At 48.1% G+C, this 20,340-nt stretch overlaps 1 long non-coding RNA gene across 1 annotated transcript in view; it reads right to left on the bottom strand.

Annotated features, from left to right (window-relative positions):
• Positions 1-19,536: 19,536 nt before the first annotated feature.
• LOC146201606 (uncharacterized) overlaps positions 19,537-20,340 on the bottom strand; it is a 57,849-nt gene continuing 57,045 nt past the window's right edge. Inside the window, exon 3 of the long non-coding RNA XR_014701668.1 lies at positions 19,537-19,863. This is a non-coding gene — a long non-coding RNA (uncharacterized LOC146201606). The remainder of the gene's footprint in view (positions 19,864-20,340) is intronic.

Below are 20,340 nucleotides of genomic sequence, written 5' to 3'. Positions count from 1 at the left end.
AATCAACTGAATATTCACTGCAATTCATATATATATATATATATATATATATGAATTGCACATATATATACACACACACATATATATATATATATATATATATATATATAGATATATATATATATATATATATATATATATATATATATATATATATATATATATATACACACATTGCACATATATATATACACACACATATATATATGTGTGTGTGTGTGTATGTGTGTGTGTGTGTGTGTGTGTGTGTGTGTGTGTGTGTGTGTGTGTGTGTGTGTGTGTGTGTGTGTGTGTGTGTGTGTGTGTGTGTGTGTGTGTGTGTGTGTGTGTGTGTGTGTGTGTGTGTGTGTGTGTGTGTGCGCGCGTGTGTGTGTGTGTGTGTGTGTGTGTGTGTGTGTGTGTGTGTGTGTGTGTGTGTGTGTGTGTGTGTGTGTGTGTGTGTGTGTGTGTGTGTGTGTGTGTGTGTGTGTGTGTGTGTGTGTGTGTGTGTGTGTGTGTGTGTGTGTGTGTGTGTGTGTGTGTGTGTGTGTGTGTGTGTGTGTGTGTGTGTGTGTGTGTGTGTGTGTGTGTGTGTGTGTGTGTGTGTGTGTGTGTGTGTGTGTGTGTGTGTGTGTGTGTGTGTGTGTGTGTGTGTGTGTGTGTGTGTGTGTGTGTACGTGGTGACAAGCGAAGAGACGGGACAACATGGCGACAGGATGAACGATGATTTAATGTGTGGCCTAGCGCGAGGGCTCCTCTCGCGCCACTGCCGATCTTCTTCGCACCACTTCCCGGGGCCACTGAGCGATAGCCCCGATCGGTTCGTTGAAGTCGATGGTGACTTGGTGGTGTAGATGTTCAAGAAAAGATAGTAGAGGATGAACTACTGCGCAGATGGCTGCAAGTGCTAGTTATTCCCCGGCAGCTACGTTCGCAAATCTGTGACTATTTCCACGCTGACCAACAATCCGGTCACGCGGGCGTCTTCAAGACATACACTCGTCTCCGGCTGCGTTACTACTGGCGGGGCATGTACACCTTCGTACTCAAGTACGTTCGCTCATGCCTCACCTGTCAACGTCGCAAGCCATCTCCTCAACGTTCCGCTGGAGAGTTGCTGCCGTTACCCAGCCCCCCACGCCCGTTAGACCGCGTCGGCATTGATTTGTACGGGCCGCTTCCCTATACTGCAGCCGGCAACCGCTGGGCTATCGTAGCCGTTGATCATCTGACGAGGTATGCAGAAACTGCCGCACTTCCATCTGCCACAGCGTCAGAAGTAGCTTCCGTCATTTTGCAGTGATTTGTTCTTCGCCGCGGCGCACCTCGAGAGCTGCTCAGCTTGAGGACGCGCTTTCTTAAGTGACGTTGTGAAAGCCTTGCTCACCAAGTGCAACATTATTCATAGAACCTCCTCCACCTATCATCCCCAGACTAATGACCTCACTGAGTGTTTCATACATACCCTTGGTGACATGCTCTCTATGTACGTCCCCTCCAACCACTCAAACTGGGACCTCGTCCTTCCTCATGTCACTTACGCTTACAATACCGCAACGAAGTCTACTACTGGCTTCTCTCCTTTTTTCTCCTCTACGGCCGTCACCCCTCTGCCACAATCGACACCATACTCCCGTATCAGCCGGACATATCAGAGTATACGCCTGCGTCTCAAGCAGCCCAGCATGCGGAAGCCTGTCGACAAATTGCCCGCGCATTCACGGCTAACATCTAGTACCGCCATAAATCCAACCATGACAACCAACACTCGACACAGGACTTCTCGTCTGGCGCTCTTGTGTGGCTGTGGATGCCTTCCAATGCTCCTGGACTGTCTTCACAATTTCTTGCTAAATACCATGGCCCATACCGAGTTCTGGAGCGCACCTCTCCGGTTAATTATGTGGTGGAACCTCTTACGCCGTCTCATGATTTACGTCGGCGCGGACGCGAGATTGTTCACGTCCAGCGCCTTGAGCCCAATTATGACCCTGCCGTCTTGCTCACGCCGTGAGACACGAGGATGTCTCCTCTTCGTCCCGCGGGTAATTGTGAAGAGGAAGAAGTACACGAGGAACATTCCAGGCAGTGACATCGTGATCGCTGCGCGTATTGAACTTGACGGTGTTCGCTGTCGCTGTGCTCGCCGCTGATCGAGTCCTGCTGATCTGCTCAATAAACCCTCATCTTACAATATATATATATATATATATATATATATATATATATATATATATATATATATATATATATATATATATATATATATATATATATGTATATGTATATATATATATATAGTAGGGGTGTGTTTATTCAGATGGATATAGCCGCTCAAGAGGAACTCGCAGCGGAGTGTCAGGCGTGGCGAATCAGCAAGGCAGCGACTCTAGTTCACTATAGCAGCGACCAACTTCTTCGTCTTCGAGCGCGCCAGCACGCGATGATTGACAGTGGCTATGAAGACGAAGATTACCACACTACAATATTATATATATGCTAACTTCATTTTGGTTTTTCATATTTACATTTCCTTCTCTATTCCCTAGCATTTATTTTTATTTACTTTTGAGATGTAGTTATACATCTCAAAATCTAATATCTCTGCACCCCAATTCTTGGCCGATCCCCCTGTGTGGGTATGTGCCATCAAATTAGAGAACAACAACAACAATAACAACTTCATCGAAGGGTTCAAAAATAACATATTTGAGGCCGGCCAGGATAGCCAGTTACATAGTGCTGCGAGCCATCTTGCGCACTGCAGGCTATTTTTCATTGAATTAAGTGTTTAATTAGAGCAATTTTTCTTATTTACTAAATACTGGCTTTAGACCATAAATCTGAATTTCAAAGTTGGAGAGGAAGCGTTGCAGGGACAGGCTGGCATGTTGGCGATGGTTGGAGCGGGCTCACCGCGCTCGCTGCTACTTGCACCGCCACGTGCGCCGGCTGGCTGACGCGGCCGAACCCGTTAATTAGCATCCCATTAGTTTCTTATGTTTAGAGCTATATTCAATTTCTGTTAGGCTTCGTGCAATTCCGCCACTCGACCACCAGTATTCGTCTTCTCTGGCTCATCTCTACTGGTGATGCGTTGACTTACATTTCATTATCCCTAAAGCATAAACAAAGACTTACTCTTCCCTCCTTGATATTTTGAAATATAAACTTCCCGGTCTTCAAGTGCATATTTATATTGTCTACACTCAGAACACTGTTGACATGAAGAATGCCTCATGTGGCTGCTCATCTCGGCTCATCTCTGAATGCCTCATCTCGGCCGCCAGCTGCCTGACACTGATGTAGCCTGAGTGAGCGGGGCTGGTCACAAGAGGAATGCGGCGCGTTTCCGGACACGAGTGTGTGCGAAGAGACCAAAGATTGCTCGTAATGCTCAACGGAGACAGGCTGCCGTCCTGCTTCTCCGGGTTCTTTGTCCTTCATGCTGTAAATAGCTGTATAAACCCCTTTTCATTTGCTCTTTCCAGCTCGATCTCCTATCTTTCGATTCATTGCTGTTCCCACCCCGGCAGCACGCTACCCTTGAACCACAATAACGCACCTGTGCTGCGAGACCAGTACGCTGGAGGCGTGGTCGCATGATTTGCTTTCTGAGAGGCACCCAAGGTTTCGTCGGTGGCATGGAACCATTGCTGTCCTCCCTGCAGAGACGGGAGCCGGGGTTCCTTTTGAAGGCTTTTCTCACCAAGCGAAGTCTTGTGGATGCTGTCCGTCGACTCCACAGCTGGGCCGGACGCGACGCCTGTGAACAGCGCAAATGATGATGCGGGGGGGGGGGGGGGGGGGGGGGGGTAAGCGATTGTACGCTTTAGGTACGTGGCGCAGCTTGGGTGAACTATGAACTTCTCTGCAATGACTACAGTGCATAGGCTTTTGTAACAGCGCGCAGACAGGGGCCATCAACGCTGTTACGTCCAACAATTAAAGGCAGAAGCTCAAGTGTCCCGAAAAAGTTTTCCAAATGATCTTTGCGACCAAGCACAGGAGCTACTTCTAAAGACTGGAAATGAGACCAGAAACCGCAAAAAGCCTGACACCCGATCAAGGGCTTATGGCGGCAAGATCAAAGCCGTAGAGGTTGCCCAAGTCCCCACTGCTCGTAAAGGGACCATGAAAAACTGTATACATGCACACGAATAATCATTGTTTCGCCAGTCGTCTGAGGAACGGAAAAATGTTTAGGCAAGCTTCAGCAGCATCGAAAAAATCGGCGATCAAAAATGATGCTCGCACTCTGCTAACTAAAACTTAACTTACGCCGGCGTAGAGAAAAAAAAGAACACAGGTCCCGATGGCACCTCACCCAGCCACATCTCTCCAGCGTCACATTGGCATGCACAAGGAGAGGGCGGAGACAGAAGGCCCTGTTGACATCTGGCCGGAGGGAGCTGTAGAAGTAGGCTCTGTGGGCGCGTATGCTAGAAGTAGGATCTCTGGGTGCGAAAGGAAGTACTTGAAGTATCCTAGTGAAGCCGTAAACTGCAGGCGAAACTGCTGATTGAAACTCGCATACACATACATGGATGACGGCGACGGAAGGCTTTGTGGAATGTCATGCGTGCCCTGAGAAGATGTCTGGTCCTCTCACCTTCTGTTTAAATTCCAAACCATGTTTAACACGGTTGTATTCAACGCCTAAATATTGGCTAAATTTGTAGCTCTTAATCTGACTATTTTAACGAGTCTTTTGAGGAGCGGATTATGTTAAGCTTACTGTCGTCCTCCACGCGTCGTTGTTCTGTCGCCGACGCTGCAATCAATGGTACAACTGAACACAGACATAATGGACCCAAATAGAATTGCAGGCATTTTGAGCTTTAAACTTGAGAAAATACAAGTGTCCAATGCACGTTAAACTGTTCGCGCACCCCGCTCCGTTTTCACTTACACAGCGTTCTTTCAGCATAAAATGCAACGCGAACAAAATAACTGAATCTCGCACAATGTCACACCCATCACAGATGACAAAATCGTATTTGATATTAGCTGAACTATAACGAAGTTTGTTCTCACTTCAAGTGCACAATGACATTAAAATGTTACTGAACTGGGTATGAATTCCTTGTCCAGGATGTACGAAAGAGAACAAAGCAAGGGCTGAGAGAGAGCCTCGGCTTGCAAACTGAGGCTCCACATCAACCCTCTTTCAGTTTTCTTTCATACTGAGTAGTGATAAATTTCTTGCTCTCGCTCTTTCCCATGGAGGAAGGAAACAACTAAGGAGAGGCCCTTGCCATTCCCAATTCATTGAAGAAAGTGTGGCGGAAGTTACGTCAAAATTTACGGTTAGCCAAGCCGGACCACTAGCAACAGCATCGCTGTTGATATGAAAATTCGGGCGACTCACAACAGCGTTGCTGAGGGCCCAAGGTTCGTGAGCGTCCCGGAGAAAGAAAAGGCGGAAGGTAAAGGAGGAGGAGAGACGTTAAAGCGGCCGGTCGCGGCGCGGCAGCGTCGGCCTCAAAAAAGTTACCTCAGGGCCTCTCCTAAGTTCTTTCCTTCATCCATGGTCTTCCCTGTCCAGAGGTAATATTTCCGCCTTTTTTGCGCTCGCCTTGAAGTCACCCTGGTCGGGTTTTCGTCTTTTTTTTTTTGCCACTTATAGTTCATTACTTATTCAGAAGAGTCGTGGCACGTTTAGAGTTTCATCAATCTTACCGCGTTTCGTTTGCAGAGCAACGCACATGATCTTTTACTATCACAAGGCTCTTTAAGTTTGAAGACCTCGCGACTGCCGAATGACAACTGGTCACCTTCCTACACTTCAAGGTTTCATTTCATTTGTTTCATGCCGGGGCGCATCTATATACCTGGTGTCCCAGCTAACTTAGACCAAGGTTTTAAAAAATGCGCTGGGCCCAGCTCAGTGAAACCAATTCAAAGATGTTCACTGTTAGCTATGCTAACCTCCAGTATTTTTTAGTTGACCCAAGTTACTTAATTAGTATGCACTAATTAGGTATTTTTAAATTTTTGCCTCGAGAGAAAATGTATCAGTATAAATGTAGATCTCGAAAAACAGCTAGGTAGTTTATTTCCATCACGCTACGACTTACGCCGCCCTATCTACAGGCCTTCAAAAAATGCTGTCACGTGACCGGTTATTTTAAATCATTCGCCAAGTGCGTACAACCAGATTCATCGTAAAGGGCATGGCCCAGAAGAGCGAATTTTGTTATCTCCGGCGCGTTTCGAGGCTTTAAAGTGACGCCGCAGTCACGACAAAGCTTTTAGAGCGCAGCTCCTTGGCGGCCGTTCCTGGGTTTTGCGGCGCCGTCGGCGTCGTCGGCCTCGTAACCAGTTCCGCCCCCCCCTTTCAGCCCTCCAGCTCATGCCAGCACTTCGGCAACCGGAGCCTCGCAGGAAAAAGGGGGGGGAGGGGTATACTCAGCGGCGAACGATGAGGGAAGGAGCGCGCACAGCAACCGGAGAGCACGAGGAAAGGAGGGGGGGGGGGTCACCGGAGGCAGCACTAGCAGCGACTGGCTGATGCCGTTGACGCCGCTAGCGAGTCAAGACAGCGTGCTGCGTAGAACATCGTCGCCGCAATGCAGAAAGATGAGGAGCCCCCCCCCCTCTTTTCCTGAGTGGCGGCGAGGGTGCTCTCCGGTTGCCAAAACTCCGACTCGCTAAGCGGATCACAGTGCGTGCATCTCGTTCTCACTCGTTTAACTCGCTAGCGGCATTAGCGAGTCGCTGCTATCTGTTCGTCGCGCAGCGTTCCTATGGACCCGCGCGCTGCCACCCGCAACCTCCGGATAATTAAATTGCTCACTTATTTTCTCCGACCACAAAGCTTCTTTCATGGCAGCCAAGAACTGTTAGTGGAGTGTTTCTTGAAGGAATACGTGTAAAAAATTTAAAAAAAAGTTGTCTCTAATTGTACATACGTGTCTTGCTCGAACTCTTTGCCTCAATTTATCGAAAAGGTGAAACAGCTGATGAGCTGTGCTCAAAGTTCGCATTAGGAAGTAACGTAATCGTGGGCAGTTTTTTTTACTGCGCCAGGCGTCGTTCTCGGCTGGTAAAAATGTCACTTTACGTAAACGTTAGTGTGATGGAAACAACGTAGCTAGCCGTTTTTCGAGATCTACAACTTGTGTATTGACACTTTTGATCTCATGGCAATACTTTAAAAATAGCTAGTCAGTATTTAGTAGTTAACTTTGGTGAAAGATAAAAATCCTGGAGATTAACATAGGCGGCTCTGAACACCTATGAATGGGCTTCAGTGTGTTAGGGCCCATCTCATTTTTTAAAACCTTGGTACAAGTTAGCTGGGGCACCCCGTAGATATTTTGGTACGCTTGGTTATATCGCTGCTATGGTCCTGTACACCATGAGGCGTTGACTCATCTCATCTTACTGACACTTCTTCCGCGCATGCCTGATTCGTTTATCGTCCGTGTTTTCCTTTTGCTATATACCTCGTCGAGACCAACGGAATATGTTTTCATTATTTTGAGTTCCACCATCTTTTAGCCTTTTCACCTGTTTTGTTTTTCATCGCTCTTAAGGCTCTTTGCGCCACGTGACGCTGACTGCACCTGATTGTTCTTGCCACTGCTTCTGTATATATTGTGCTCGTTTTGGTCTATAAGGATTAGTCGTCAGTCAGCGCTCTTTCCTGTCACTGCTTCTTTTCGCCTTCGGGCTACTTCATTCGCACTGAATGTTTTTTCTATGTCAATGAATTAGGTGAGTGGGAAATAAAACTTAGCCTTAGTAACTGTAGCTTAGTGCGAAAACTATACTTTCGGTTCCATTCTCGTCCAAAGTATGGCTGAAGCTTTGCGGGAAAACTTGTATACATAGTGATAGATGAATAACTACAACTATTGGCATCCTTTTTATATCGATCTGGTAGGCAGTACTACACTGCCCATTGAATTAAAGGCAGTTACTTGTACGTATCTTTTGCGGCCGTTATCTTCCCCATTTTCTTTACTTTAAATCATACTGTTACGTACTGAGTACGTAACCAGGCTTTTTTTCTAAGGGGGGAGGGGGGAAACCGAGAGTCCAAGGCCCACCAGCTTCCGCTTCTTCTTCTTTTCTTCCACCTCTTTCTCCTCCTCTTTGCTTCTGAACCTTAGCACGTAACACTTTCCCCTCGCAGACGAAGCCCCCAGGGTGAGGGAGACAGGCTGTCTGGGATGAAACGTTTTGAGCCGGGCGATATGAATCACTTGTAATTTCGTGAGAATCACCCGCTTTCAGTGCGGCGTGATATGAGACAGTTCGAATCACTCAAACGCTCCAAGATAACGAAAGGGCCAGCATAGTGGCACAGGAGCCGCTGGGATAACCCACGCTTGCACAGCGGCGTCCACAGCCACACTAAATCGCCAGGGGCATAGCAGACACGCGGGCGTCGGTTGTCGTGACGTTCCTTGGAGCGACCCTAGGTGTCAGTGATGCGGAGACGAGCAAGGCGAAGAGCTTCTTCAACTCGACAGAGAGCAGCGGCAATAGAAGGGTCGTCGTGTATGGTAAAAGGAAGGATGGTATCCAGATAGTTGCGGGGAACGCGAGCGTAAAAGTGGTAGAACAGACTGTAGCCAGAAGTCTCATTTTGCGTGGTATATTATATGCGTGCGAGATAAAAGGGAGGATGTCATCCCAGTTCTTATGGTGGGAATCGACGCACTTTGCCAGCGTAGAAGTTTCAACGAGGCCGTTCGTTTGAGGATCGCACGGTGTTGAATGACGGAAATCGCATGCAAGAAGTTCTTCAATAACACCAGCAGTAAACTGCCGTCCACGGTGACTGATTAGAACTCGCGGTCGACCCTGTCAAAGAATGACAAACCGCAAAAGAAGTTTGAACACCTCGGAAGCATTGGCTGAGGGTACTGCAGCTGTCTCAGAGTATTGGGTGAGGTGGTCGACACGCACAATGATCCATCGGTTGCCACTGGAAGGCCATGAAAAATGGCCCAAGGGGTCGATGCTTACTTGCTCGAATGGTGCGGTCAAAGCTGCGACAGTTGTAGCGGCCCCGGCAGGCGTGATGTACGGATATTTTAACGCTGGCACTGTACACAACTGGAAACATAGCGTTGAATAACGTGACGTATTTTTGGCCAGTAAAATCTTTCCTGTGTCTTGTGAAGGGTCCGGGCAAAGTGGCTAGAAGTGGCATAATCTTGCACTGTTTCAAAAATTAGAATTCGCAGGTTTGGGGATGAAATTCCGCTTGTAAAGTAAGCCATCGCGAACACAAAAATTGCCGACGACTGCGTGACTTCGCGATACGAAATTTGAGCGCAGCTCATCAGCTGTTTGAGCTTTTCTATAAATTGAGGTATGCGCTTGGGCTAGGGCGGTGCACATATCAAGATTCGCCGCCACCTACCCGGAGCTCTGATTGCCGCTGCACAGGGGTGAGACAGGAGGAGAAGCGAAGACAGCAATTCAGTTATCGGGAGCTCGCGGGAGGCAGCGCTTGGGCCCATAGGAACGTTGCGCGGCGAACAGATAACAGCGACTGACCCACGCCGCTGACGCAGCTAGCGAGTAAAGTAAACGTGGCTTTGCTTTTCGGCTTGGGATACACACACCGTGATCCGCTGATCGCGAGCCTGCGCTTCAGCAACCGGATAACACCGTCGCCGCCACGTAGGAAGAGGTGGGGGGGGGGGGGGGGGGGGGGTGGCGGCAGAACACACGCGGCCGGCGCCACGTAAGAAGCGGGAGGTTGTGAGAAAGAGGGAGAGGGGAGGGTACACACCGCTGCGAACGGTGGCGAGCGGTGCGCGCGCAGCTCCCGGGACACACGAGAAGTGGGGGGAGGGTAAATGCAGCGCCGAACGGTGGCGGCAGGAGCGCGCGCTGCCCCGGCTGCGGAGCAGGTTACGAGGGATAACAGCAACGGCGACGCGACACGCAGGAACGGGTGCCAAAGAGCTGAGCTCTAAAAACGGCCATGTGGTGAGTTACGACCCGCTTCGAAGAGCATTCCCAGCCATGTTGTTGCGCTATTAATTTCCGAAGGGGTGAAGGTCAAGAAAGGGTGATGATATGCGCGTCGTCAAAGCTGTCGCCATCGCAGCCAGTAGTCGGGAGCGGCAAGCGTGAGAGGCAGGCAGTAAGCGTCGACGTTTTAACGGGCGCTCTTGTACATCACAGTGAAGTTGAACTCTTGAAGTGCAAAGCTCATTGCGCGAGACGCCCGCAGGGATTACGAAGATTTACAAGCCAACACAGCGAATGGCGGTCATTGACCATAGTAAAATAAGTTCCATATAGATAAAAACGAAATCTTTGCACAACAAAGATAACTGCAAGGCACTCTTGTTCAGTCATTTTGTCATTGCGTTCCGACCTACATAGCGAACGACTGGCATAAGGTGCAGCGGTGGCGTAGCGGTAGAACATTCGCCTCGCATGCAAGAGGACCGGGGTTCAAATCCCGGTGCCGCGCAATTCTCCACCGGTTAAAAAAAATCTGCGTGTCTATGGAATCGCATAAACAGGTTTAGGGTGCGACCTGATCAACACACTCCCTCACCAGAACAGGAGTTGGGCCACCCTGGTGCAGTAATTGGCCGCAGCCTCTCGTGATTAGTTCCATAAAACCCCGGCCCTCAGTCCCCAGCGGCTGCGGAACAACTGACCACGGTGGCCGTCAGACCTGTGACGCAGCAGGGGGTGATAAGAATTCCTGGCTCCGCTGGATAGGCCGCCAATGAAAACTGACCCTGGCACCGTTTAACGCTAGAACCCTAACTAGTGAAGCTAGTTTAGCAGTGCTGTTAGAGGAACTAGAAGGTATGAAATGGGATGTCATATGACTTAATGCGGCTAGGAGGCCGAATGAGGCATATACTGTACTGGAGGATGAGCATGCACTGTGTTATCGAGGTTTACCGGAGAGGCGACAACTAGGAGTAGGTTTCCTCGTCAATCAGTACATAGCGGGTAATATAGATCAAGTCTATAGTATTAACGAGAGGGTGGCAGGCATCGTAATTAGGCTTAATAAGTGGTATAAACTGAAGGTTGTACACGCCTATGCACCTACATGTAGTTATGATGACCAGGCAGTTCAAAGCTTCTACGAAGATCTACAATCGGCAATGCGAAAAGTGAAGACGCAGTACACTGCGTCTTTACTTTTGGTCTTTACTAATGGGCGACTTCAATGCCATGGAAGTGAAAAAGGAGGCTCGAGACCAGGCAGTAGGTGACTATGGCATTGGTTCTAGGAATAGCAGGGGGGAATTACTAGTTGGGTTTGCAGAGCGCAATAACTTAGGAATCAAGAATACCTTCTTCAGCAAAGGGAAGAACCGGAAATGGACATGGAAAAGTCCTAACGGGAAGACTAAAAATGAAATTGACTTCATACTGTGTTCAACACCCGCCATTATGCAAGATGTAGAAGTAATCGGGAAAGTGCGATGCAGTGAGTGACCACAGGATGGTGAAGTCCCGAATTAGCCTAAATCTGAAGAAGGAACGCAACAGATTAACAAGAAAGAAACCCATCAACGAGTAAGCGGTGAGGGAGAGGGTAGAAGAGTTCAGGATCTCGCTACAGAATAGATATTCAACTCTAACCGAGGATGGCGACATTACCCTAGAAGCAATCAACAATAATTTCAGAGACATCGATACTGAGTTCGCTGTAGAAGTAGGCGGTAGGATAGCTAGAGAGGATACCGGTAAGCTGTCTGAGACGAAAGATTTGATACAGAAACGCCAGAGTATAGAAGCTTCCAATCCAACAGACCAGATAGAATTGGCCGAGATATCAAAGCTAATCAGTAAGCGCAAGGTGGCCGATATAAGGAACTATAACATGGAGAAAATTGAGCATGCTGTAAAGAACGGAGGAATTCTTAAAGCGGTAAAGAAGAACTTGGGCATAGGCGAAAACCAGATGTATGTGATAAGGGACAAGGCGGGCAACGTCATCACGAATATGGACAAGATAGTCAAAGTAGTCGAGGAGTTCTATACAGATTTCTACAGTAGCCAAAGTAGTGACGACCGTAATGAGATTGGCGGTAGGGAAAACAGTCAGACGTTCCACCAGTGACGAAGAACGAGGTGAAGAAAGCATTAGAAACTATGAAAAGGAGGATATCAGCTGGAGAGGATCAGATAACTACAGATTTGTTGAAGGACGGGAGGATATCGTGCTAAAAACACTGGCCACCCTGTTTTCGCAGTGCCTGGTGTCATCAACGGTACCGGAACCATGGAAGAATGGAAACATAACCCTCATTCATAAGAAAGGGGACTGTAAGCACCTTAAAAATTACAGACCAATCAGCTTACTGCCTGTTACGTATAAGGTATTTACTAAGGTAATCACTAATAGAATCAGGATAACCTTAGACTGCAATCAAGCAAATGATCAAGCATGTTTCCGGAAACGGTACTTTACTGTCGATCATATCCATACCGTCAATCAGGTGATAGAAAAATGCTCGGAATATAACCAGCCCTTATACATAGCATTCATTGATTACGAAGAAGCATTTGACTCGGTTGAAACCTCGGCCCTGATTCAGGCATAGCGAAATCAGGGAGTAGACGAGCCTTACGTGAAAGTGCTGGAAGATATATATAGTGGCTGCACAGCAACCATAGTTCTGCATAAAGAAAGTAAAAAAAATCCCATAAAGAAAGGTGTTAGGCAAGGAGACACAATCTCCCCAGTACCATTCACAGCTTGCTTAGAGGAAGTATTCAGAGACTTGCAATGGGAGCAGTTAGGAATAAGGGTAGATGGAGAATATCTCAGTAATCTGCGATTTGCTGATGACATTGCCTTGCTATGCAACTCGGGGGATGAACTGCAAATAATGATTAATGACCTAGACAGGAAACGTAGAAAGGTAGGCTTGAAAATCAATATGCAGAAGACTAAGGTAATTTTCAACAGTCCCGGGAAGGAACAACAGTTTACACGGCGAAGCACTGGAAGTAGTAGGCGAATATGTCTACTTAGGACAGGTAGTAACCGCAGATCTGCACCATGAAAAGGAAATAACAGGAAGAATAAGATTGGGATGGAGCGCATTTGGGAAGCACTCGCAGATTATGACTAGCAGCTTACCGGTATCGCTCAAGAAGAAAGCTTACAACAGTTGCATCTTACCTGTACTCACTTATGGGGATGAAACGTGGAGGCTGACCAAGAGAGTTCTACTTACGTTGAGGACAACCCAGAGGGCTATGGAACGAAAAATGGTAGGGGTAACATTAAGAGATGGGAAGCGTGCAGAGTGGTTCAGAGAAATAACTCAAGTTACCGACATTCTAGCGGAAATTAAGAAGAAATGAACATGGGCAGGACATGTAGTGCGAAGAGATTATAACCAATGGTCGCTTAGGGTAACAAACTGGATTCCATGGAAAGGAAAGCGTAGCAGGGGGCGGCAGAAGGTTAGGTGGGCAGATGAGGTTAAGTTCACAGTGGTCAAGTGGATGCAGCTAGCACAGAACCGGGCTATTTGGAGAAATATTGGAGAGGCCTTCGCCCTGCAGTGGGTGTAGTCAGGCTGATGATGGTGATGATGGCATAAGCTAATTCAGGTTGAGCGTCACCGTGGCGCTGTATGAGCACTGCGCCAACGCCGACACCACTAGCGTCAATGTAAACTTCGATTGGAGCTGAAGGGCAGAAATGGCACTGCACAGGGCCCAACGCCAAAAGAAATTTCAGATGGCGGAAGGCAGAGTCGCAGACAGCTGTCCAGTTGAATGCTGCATCCTTGTGCAAATAGGCATGTAAGAGGATAGGCAATGTCAGCGAACCTGGGGATAAAACATCGAAAATAAGAACGTAGTCCTAAAAAGCTCCGACGTTCATTCACTGATTTCGGTGCTGTGAAGCTGGTTACAGCCTCAATCTTCTGTGGATCCGAACGAGCGCCATCCTTAATAACCAAGTGTCCAAGGACAAGTGTCTTGCGTTCGCCGAGATGGCATTACTTCGAGTTGAGTACGAGGCCGGCTCTTTCAATGCAATCAAGAACAATGGCGAGGCGGCTGTTATGCTCATGAAATGTCTTGCCGAATATCACAACATCGTCCAGATAGCATAAACAAATTTGCTCTTTTAGTTCGTGCAGAATGGTGCCCGTGAAACGTTCAGATGTGGCAGGCGCCACATTTCTGGTTATCTTTTAAGGCGGTTGCTTTACTTGCCTGATGAGGGGCGTGAACACGGAGTGCGGACAGGAAATGGCAAATAAAATATTACGTTCGGTCGAAGAAGCGTCGCCGGTGCCGTAACCCATTATAGAAATAGAAGGCGTCAGAGAAAATACGCATGTGATTTGGTATCAAAATTGGGACGAAACGGTTTCTTTTGCAACTTTGAGGGTGGTTGAGGACTTCACGAGAACAGGAGTATTTCAGTGAGCTATAAGCCTTTAGCACACTTAGTACTCAATCGGTAACCTCCTTCCGCTCATCATGGGAAGGAATACATCTTTTTTTAAATATCGTACCAAGAACGCACCTGTGCTGCGAGGCCCGGTCGCATGATTCACGTTCTGAGAGGCACCCGAGGTTTGGTCGGCGGCATGGAACCCTTGCTGTCCTCCCTGCACAAACGGGAGCCGGGGTTCCATTTGAAGGCTTTTATCCCCAAGCGAAGTCTTGTGGATGCTGTCCGTCGACTCCACAGCTGGGCCGGTCGCGATGCCTGCGAACAGCGCAAATGATGATGCGGGGGGGGGGGGGGGGAGTGATTGTACGCATTAGGCACGTAGAGCAGCTTGGGTGAACTTCAAACCTCTTGCGAATCAATAACTTACATATGATTTGTAGCACTACGAAGACGGGAGACAATAACGCTGTCGCACATAGCCTTAATACGAAGCTTGTCTCCCTCGTAAGGCTTTGCGATGCAGCTTTCCGACGAAGCACAGGCGCTACTTCCAAAGACCGGGCGGAAGCCGGAACTAGCCCGCTCACAGAATCAGCCGTCACGGCTGGAAAGTGTATGGCCTGGAGGCCGCCGCAGCTCCACTCCAATTAAAAATAGCGTGAAACCTATTTTATAAAGTTATAAGACGCACACGAACAACAATTATTCCACCAGTCGTCTTAGTAATGCAAAACTGCTTGGGCTAGCTAGACTAGTGCAGCAGATATCGGCGAGATTCGATGCGCGTCCTCTGCCCCGGCAACTGAAAACGGACTCCGGAGGGCAAGAAAAAATAAATAAAACAGGTAGCTATCTACGGACCCCCCTCCTCCGCCCCCGTTCCATCTTGCGTGCGTCACATGGGCAAGCACAACGAAAGGTTGTGGAGTCAGAATTTCGCCCAGTTGGCGTCAACGGGAGGGCGGTTGCGAACAGTGTAAGGTGTACGTCGCCCTAATCGGCTTCACGTAATTTCCAGGAACACATTTCAAAATCTTTTTTGTATATTGTAGGCTCCACGCAGAGGTTTTAAACTTCTTCACTCGAATGCTCACGTAGTCCACATCTACTAACAGCTTCATTTTAATGCTAGAATAAATATTGTTTCCGCTCCCCTTCAAAGGCAGATGCTCTCCTCCGCATCGCTTGCGGCTGCTGTCGTTGCAGTGTACGCTGACGGCAGCGGTAGGCTTCGTGAGTGCGAAGTAAACTACGTGAAGTTACCGAATGTAGTCGCAGCAGAAGTCTTCTTCCCCTTTCTTTGTATTGTTTTTGTGCTCGATTCATGTAGGGTAAATGAACTAGCGAGACGAACTATCCCAAATTGTTACCCTTCGGCAGATGAAACTGCTGATCACACTCACGCACATGTACCTCGGTGGCGGGCATACAAATTTGTGTCATGTCCAGTCGTAATATGTACAGGTAAGTTTCGAGGGATCATCAAAAGCATGCGAGCAGCAGCCGCCCGCTACTGTCTTTCATCCAACACCACACCAAACAAAAAAGGGGCACGAGCAGTGGTCACCAAAAGGTGCGGTGCGCTCGATTACGACGTGACGACCGTGTGAATGACTACTTTGATCGTTGCCACTTCCGTGCATTGCTTCCTTTAAACTGTGAGCAGAACTGAATCAGGGTACGTTAATATTGTGAATATAGCAATGGCAGCGCTGGTTGTCAATTTCCTTCGTGCTACGCGTATAGACGCATGCGCAAACAGCGCACATTGAACTGCGCTCACAAGTTCGCCTTCCAAGTGAAAGAAAAATAAAACAATAAAAAACTGCGGCGGTTTAGTATAGCAATGGCTGCCCACAAGGCTGTCATGTTAGCTTTTTTCGCCATCTTTCCTGAGGGATAAAAACAAGGCGTGAACACTGCGCCAGAGTCCGGCTGTCTACCGTTATCGCCTTTGCACGCGGCGGCAATCCTCGATGAGGGAATTTTTTTTTATTATTGCGACAGCCAAATCGAGGCATCGGGTGGCCGAAGCTACGCCGTGAAGAGGCAGCTACCCCGTGAAGAAGCGTGGCTACGGTCTCATAAAATATCAGCCTGTCATGACATTTGAATTCACGTTACCCCTATGCCACAGGCAGGAGCTGCCAACTTGGATCGTTGCATTCTCGTTACCTCTACGACACGCAGACACGTCCATACCGCTTGGTGGAAGCGTCACTTTATATGAGGGCTGGTAGCTTGCGCTCTCGAGTCATACCCTTAAAGGATGAGCTTAAGTGTCCCCAATAATGTAGCAACTTACACTGATCGGGCGTGATAGAGGAATAATGTAGCAGGCAAAATAAGCTTCCGCCGTTGCTTTCGCAAGTCAACTAGGGTTAATCAGAGCTAAACAACAAATTGTCTGATACGACAGCATAGAACACTCCTTCGGGTGCAAACGGATAGAGCGAGTGGACGGCGTCATGTTAAACTTGGACGACCTTTAAAAACTTTTGATTGTCTTTCTCGCTAAATCATGACTGCAACGTCAGGCGCCGTATGTTGGTCTTATAACAAAAATTTTATGGCCTCAGTAGGACTGAAGCTTAAAGGTGGGTAGGGGGGGGGGGGGGATGGGATGTAAAGACGATCGAGCTTCGCTAGCCACAGAATTCGAACTGTATGCCATTCACCGATGCCTAACGTACCACGTTTGAAAATCAGTTTGTCGCGCAGTGGCGTGAATGTCGCTTTTGCATCGCCATCCCACCGCGCAGAAATCAAGCGCACTTCGAAGGAACCCCAACAACCTTGGATGTACGCTAAGAAACGGCAACCTAAACGTATTTTTCTTTGGGTCAGATTTGTCATTGTTGTTGTGCCATCAAATATTGCCACATATCCACGAGGGGGATAGGCAAGAGCCAACGATTGTTCTTTTTCTTTAAGCCTTCTTTTATAGAAGAAATGCCAAAATGTTTATGGGTGCCTCAGCGTGGAGACGGGGCTCTGTAACCATATATTCCTGTATTCTTGAACAATAGTTCCTGCTCAGAAGAAACAATTGTAATAAACACAACTCAGTTGTCAGTCCAGCGTAGTGTTGTGTGCTTCTTTCTTTGTCTGCGTCTTTCTGCTGGTTTTAATCCTTCTCTATACGTTGCAGACTGGAGTGACATATGTTTATTCTGGAGTACCGCAGCTCATGGAAGATCACTGCTGAGCAGTCAAGCGAAATGCAAATTGTTTCGCTACGAGGTGCCTGCAGCACCAGAGGCCCTAAATAATGCAAAGCCGAATGGGTCATAAAGAAGTGGCGTTTCTGGGTAACACAGCTAGACTCTGAACCCCGGGGAATTCTAAGCAAGCGAGAGATATTGTGCGTGCATTACATGAACTACGGTATGTACAATACAAGTTGGTGTTTTGGTTAGGTTCGTGGGTTTTAACGCCCCGAATAACTCGGGCTATGAGATATGCCGTAGTGAAGGGCTCCAGAAATTTCGACCATCTAGGGGTGCACTGAGATCGCACAGCACACGAGCGCCTGGCTTTGCGCCTCCATAGAAAAGCGACCGCCGAGGCCATGATTCGATCCCGCATCCTTGGGAACAGTAGTTGAGCGCCGTGACCACTGTGCCACCCCAGCGGGACGAGTTAGTGTGTTGTGATACTTACCTCATTCTGGACAATGCCTGCATTTGCTGTGGGTGAGGAATTTTTGGAGTAATAATCTTATTTTGCTTGTAAAAGTCTATATTTCACGCTCCAATTCGTATGGAACCGTCTGGAAAATTTTTTCTAACTCGGCCAAACATCACGCGACCACACAAACCTTATCAGCCTTTGTATTTTGGTTGACCTATAGCACTAACGCTGTTGTGTCAAGGGAGAGAACTGACCAGCATGCAAGCCGAGTAAATGTACACACTCCCGAAGAAGTTATCGAAACACGAAACACGATTTTTCTTGTGCTTGTTGCCACGGGCTGCGCCAAGAAGTGCACTAGACAGGTCGCACCGGGAAATAGACTGCTCATCATTCATTTTACATAGCTATATGCTTAGAACGCCAAGACATAGGCTTTTACACGGACTGCGCGTTCCGAATATTACTGTAGCCTTTATTGCATGAAACGCATTTTCTCATCCACTTACTCATACTCTCTGTTTCAACACTATATATACGCACCGAAGGACGATGAAATCCTCCTTTGAAAGCGCTACGCGTCTCGCAAGCTTGGCACATGCCACGACCTGCCGGCATGGGGCTCCGTCGGGCTATGTGTGCTGTGGGACCCTGCTCCACGCACGAGGCAGCGCAGCGCGCCAGCCACATTTGAAGGACGCGCCGCTTCCCGCCGCTCCCTGTGCACTGCCCCACTGCTGTCCCGCCGGCGGGGAAACCTGTCCCCGATCGGTCCCCGCTCGGACCCCATAAAACAAGGCGCGCCGACGTCTCGCACCCTCTTCTCTCCGGTTTCTTGCTGCCCGCACCCTGGCTGCTCTCCCTACGACGACCCCCTGCCCCCCCCCCCCCCCCCCCCGTATCTGCATGGACGGACCTGAATGCCCTTTGTAAGATAAAAATGTTTGTTTCACGGCCCGCTGCGTGTGTCTTGCATCTCCCTCGGACAGAGGAATCGCCCAGTGTAGAGACTTCGTGAAAAATATACTGCCCAAGCGGCCAGTTTCTAAGACCTGTAACGGGTCTCATTGTGCATCTCCAGAGCTCATAACCTCCAAGGTGTCGAGAAATCTTATCCTTACCCTTCTCGAGCTTATGTATTCCACAGCGATTTACGGAACTCTATATATAGGAGGACTCAGAAGCAAACCCCTTCTTCAGTATCTAATACTTTCGACTAAGGCTGTACGCACGTCACACGGCTGCGGCAGTACTTAGCAAGCTCGAACACTACAACGGATAGAAAATTCACAGCTCTGATTTCTGCTCTTAACTATATATATTTAGAAGGTTTCAACCCCTAGCGAATTGCGGATCTTGTGCTCCATCGGCAGCTCTCCGCCTTTCCGTTCTGCTACAGTGTGTTTCAGTATGCCTGAAGAAGTAAGTTTGTTAGTGAACAGCAGAGGCACGTTTCTGCCCATTACATCTGATTGCACACTTTTGAGTTTATGCCAGAGCCGGCGTTATCCCTTTCCATTCCATTTACGATTTCGTCGTTCCCCACATAGGGCGTAAATATTGCGAATAGCGCTGCGCGGCATGTCCCTCACCATGTCGCGCAGGCGTTGATATGGCTGCATCCGATGGTCTTGCCGGCGGCTGGGCACCAGTCTGCCCAGTTTGCGTCGCCGAGGTATGATTCGTTGATGTTCCAGACTTGGGCTTGCAATGGGGTATGGGATCGCTCCATTGTCCGTGCTCCAGGCAGTGAAGGTTACGTTTTCCTTCCATTTCGTACCCATCACTGCACGTGAATCGGTATGTGCGTGGATTCGTTTTTTTCATATGGAGGATCTTTGATGGACTTGACAGTGGAGGACACGAAAAGCGAGCTGACGCAATGGAGAGAAAAAGAAAACAAGAAAAACTATATTTAATCACGACATGTCTGACGGCCCATATTTCAGAGTGTGAAATGGTCACTCTTTCTGTGGCCGCAATTTCGCTGAAAGTGTTGATAAATTATTTAAAGTTCTTTTTTAAATGGGTGTTTGCATGTGTTGGTGCACACCACATTGGTGACATCCGAGTCTTGTCGCAACAAAGCCACCATAGTTTACGAGTTTGTACGGCCTGGTTGCAAGATGTGTCCAGCAACTACAACAAAGACCTGCATGATTTTCGCTTAATTTGACTAGTAATGTCTTGTGCTTAATAAATGCAAGAAAGAATAACTGTCTCTGAAACACAACGCCACACAGCAGAGATAGCTAATATAGTCGAAGTTCCACATCAACACAAAGTACTGCAGTTAGTATTTTTATTGGTCTTAATAATGAAATGAGTGGCTGGTAGCAGAACAGGCCCAG

Source organism: Amblyomma maculatum, chromosome 1 (genome assembly GCF_055883805.1).
Source record: "Amblyomma maculatum isolate TAMU_Amacu chromosome 1, ASM5588380v1, whole genome shotgun sequence".
NCBI lineage: Eukaryota > Metazoa > Arthropoda > Arachnida > Ixodida > Ixodidae > Amblyomma > Amblyomma maculatum.
The sequence above is the reverse complement of the archived record's forward strand: the minus strand, read 5'-3'. Positions and strand labels throughout refer to the sequence as shown.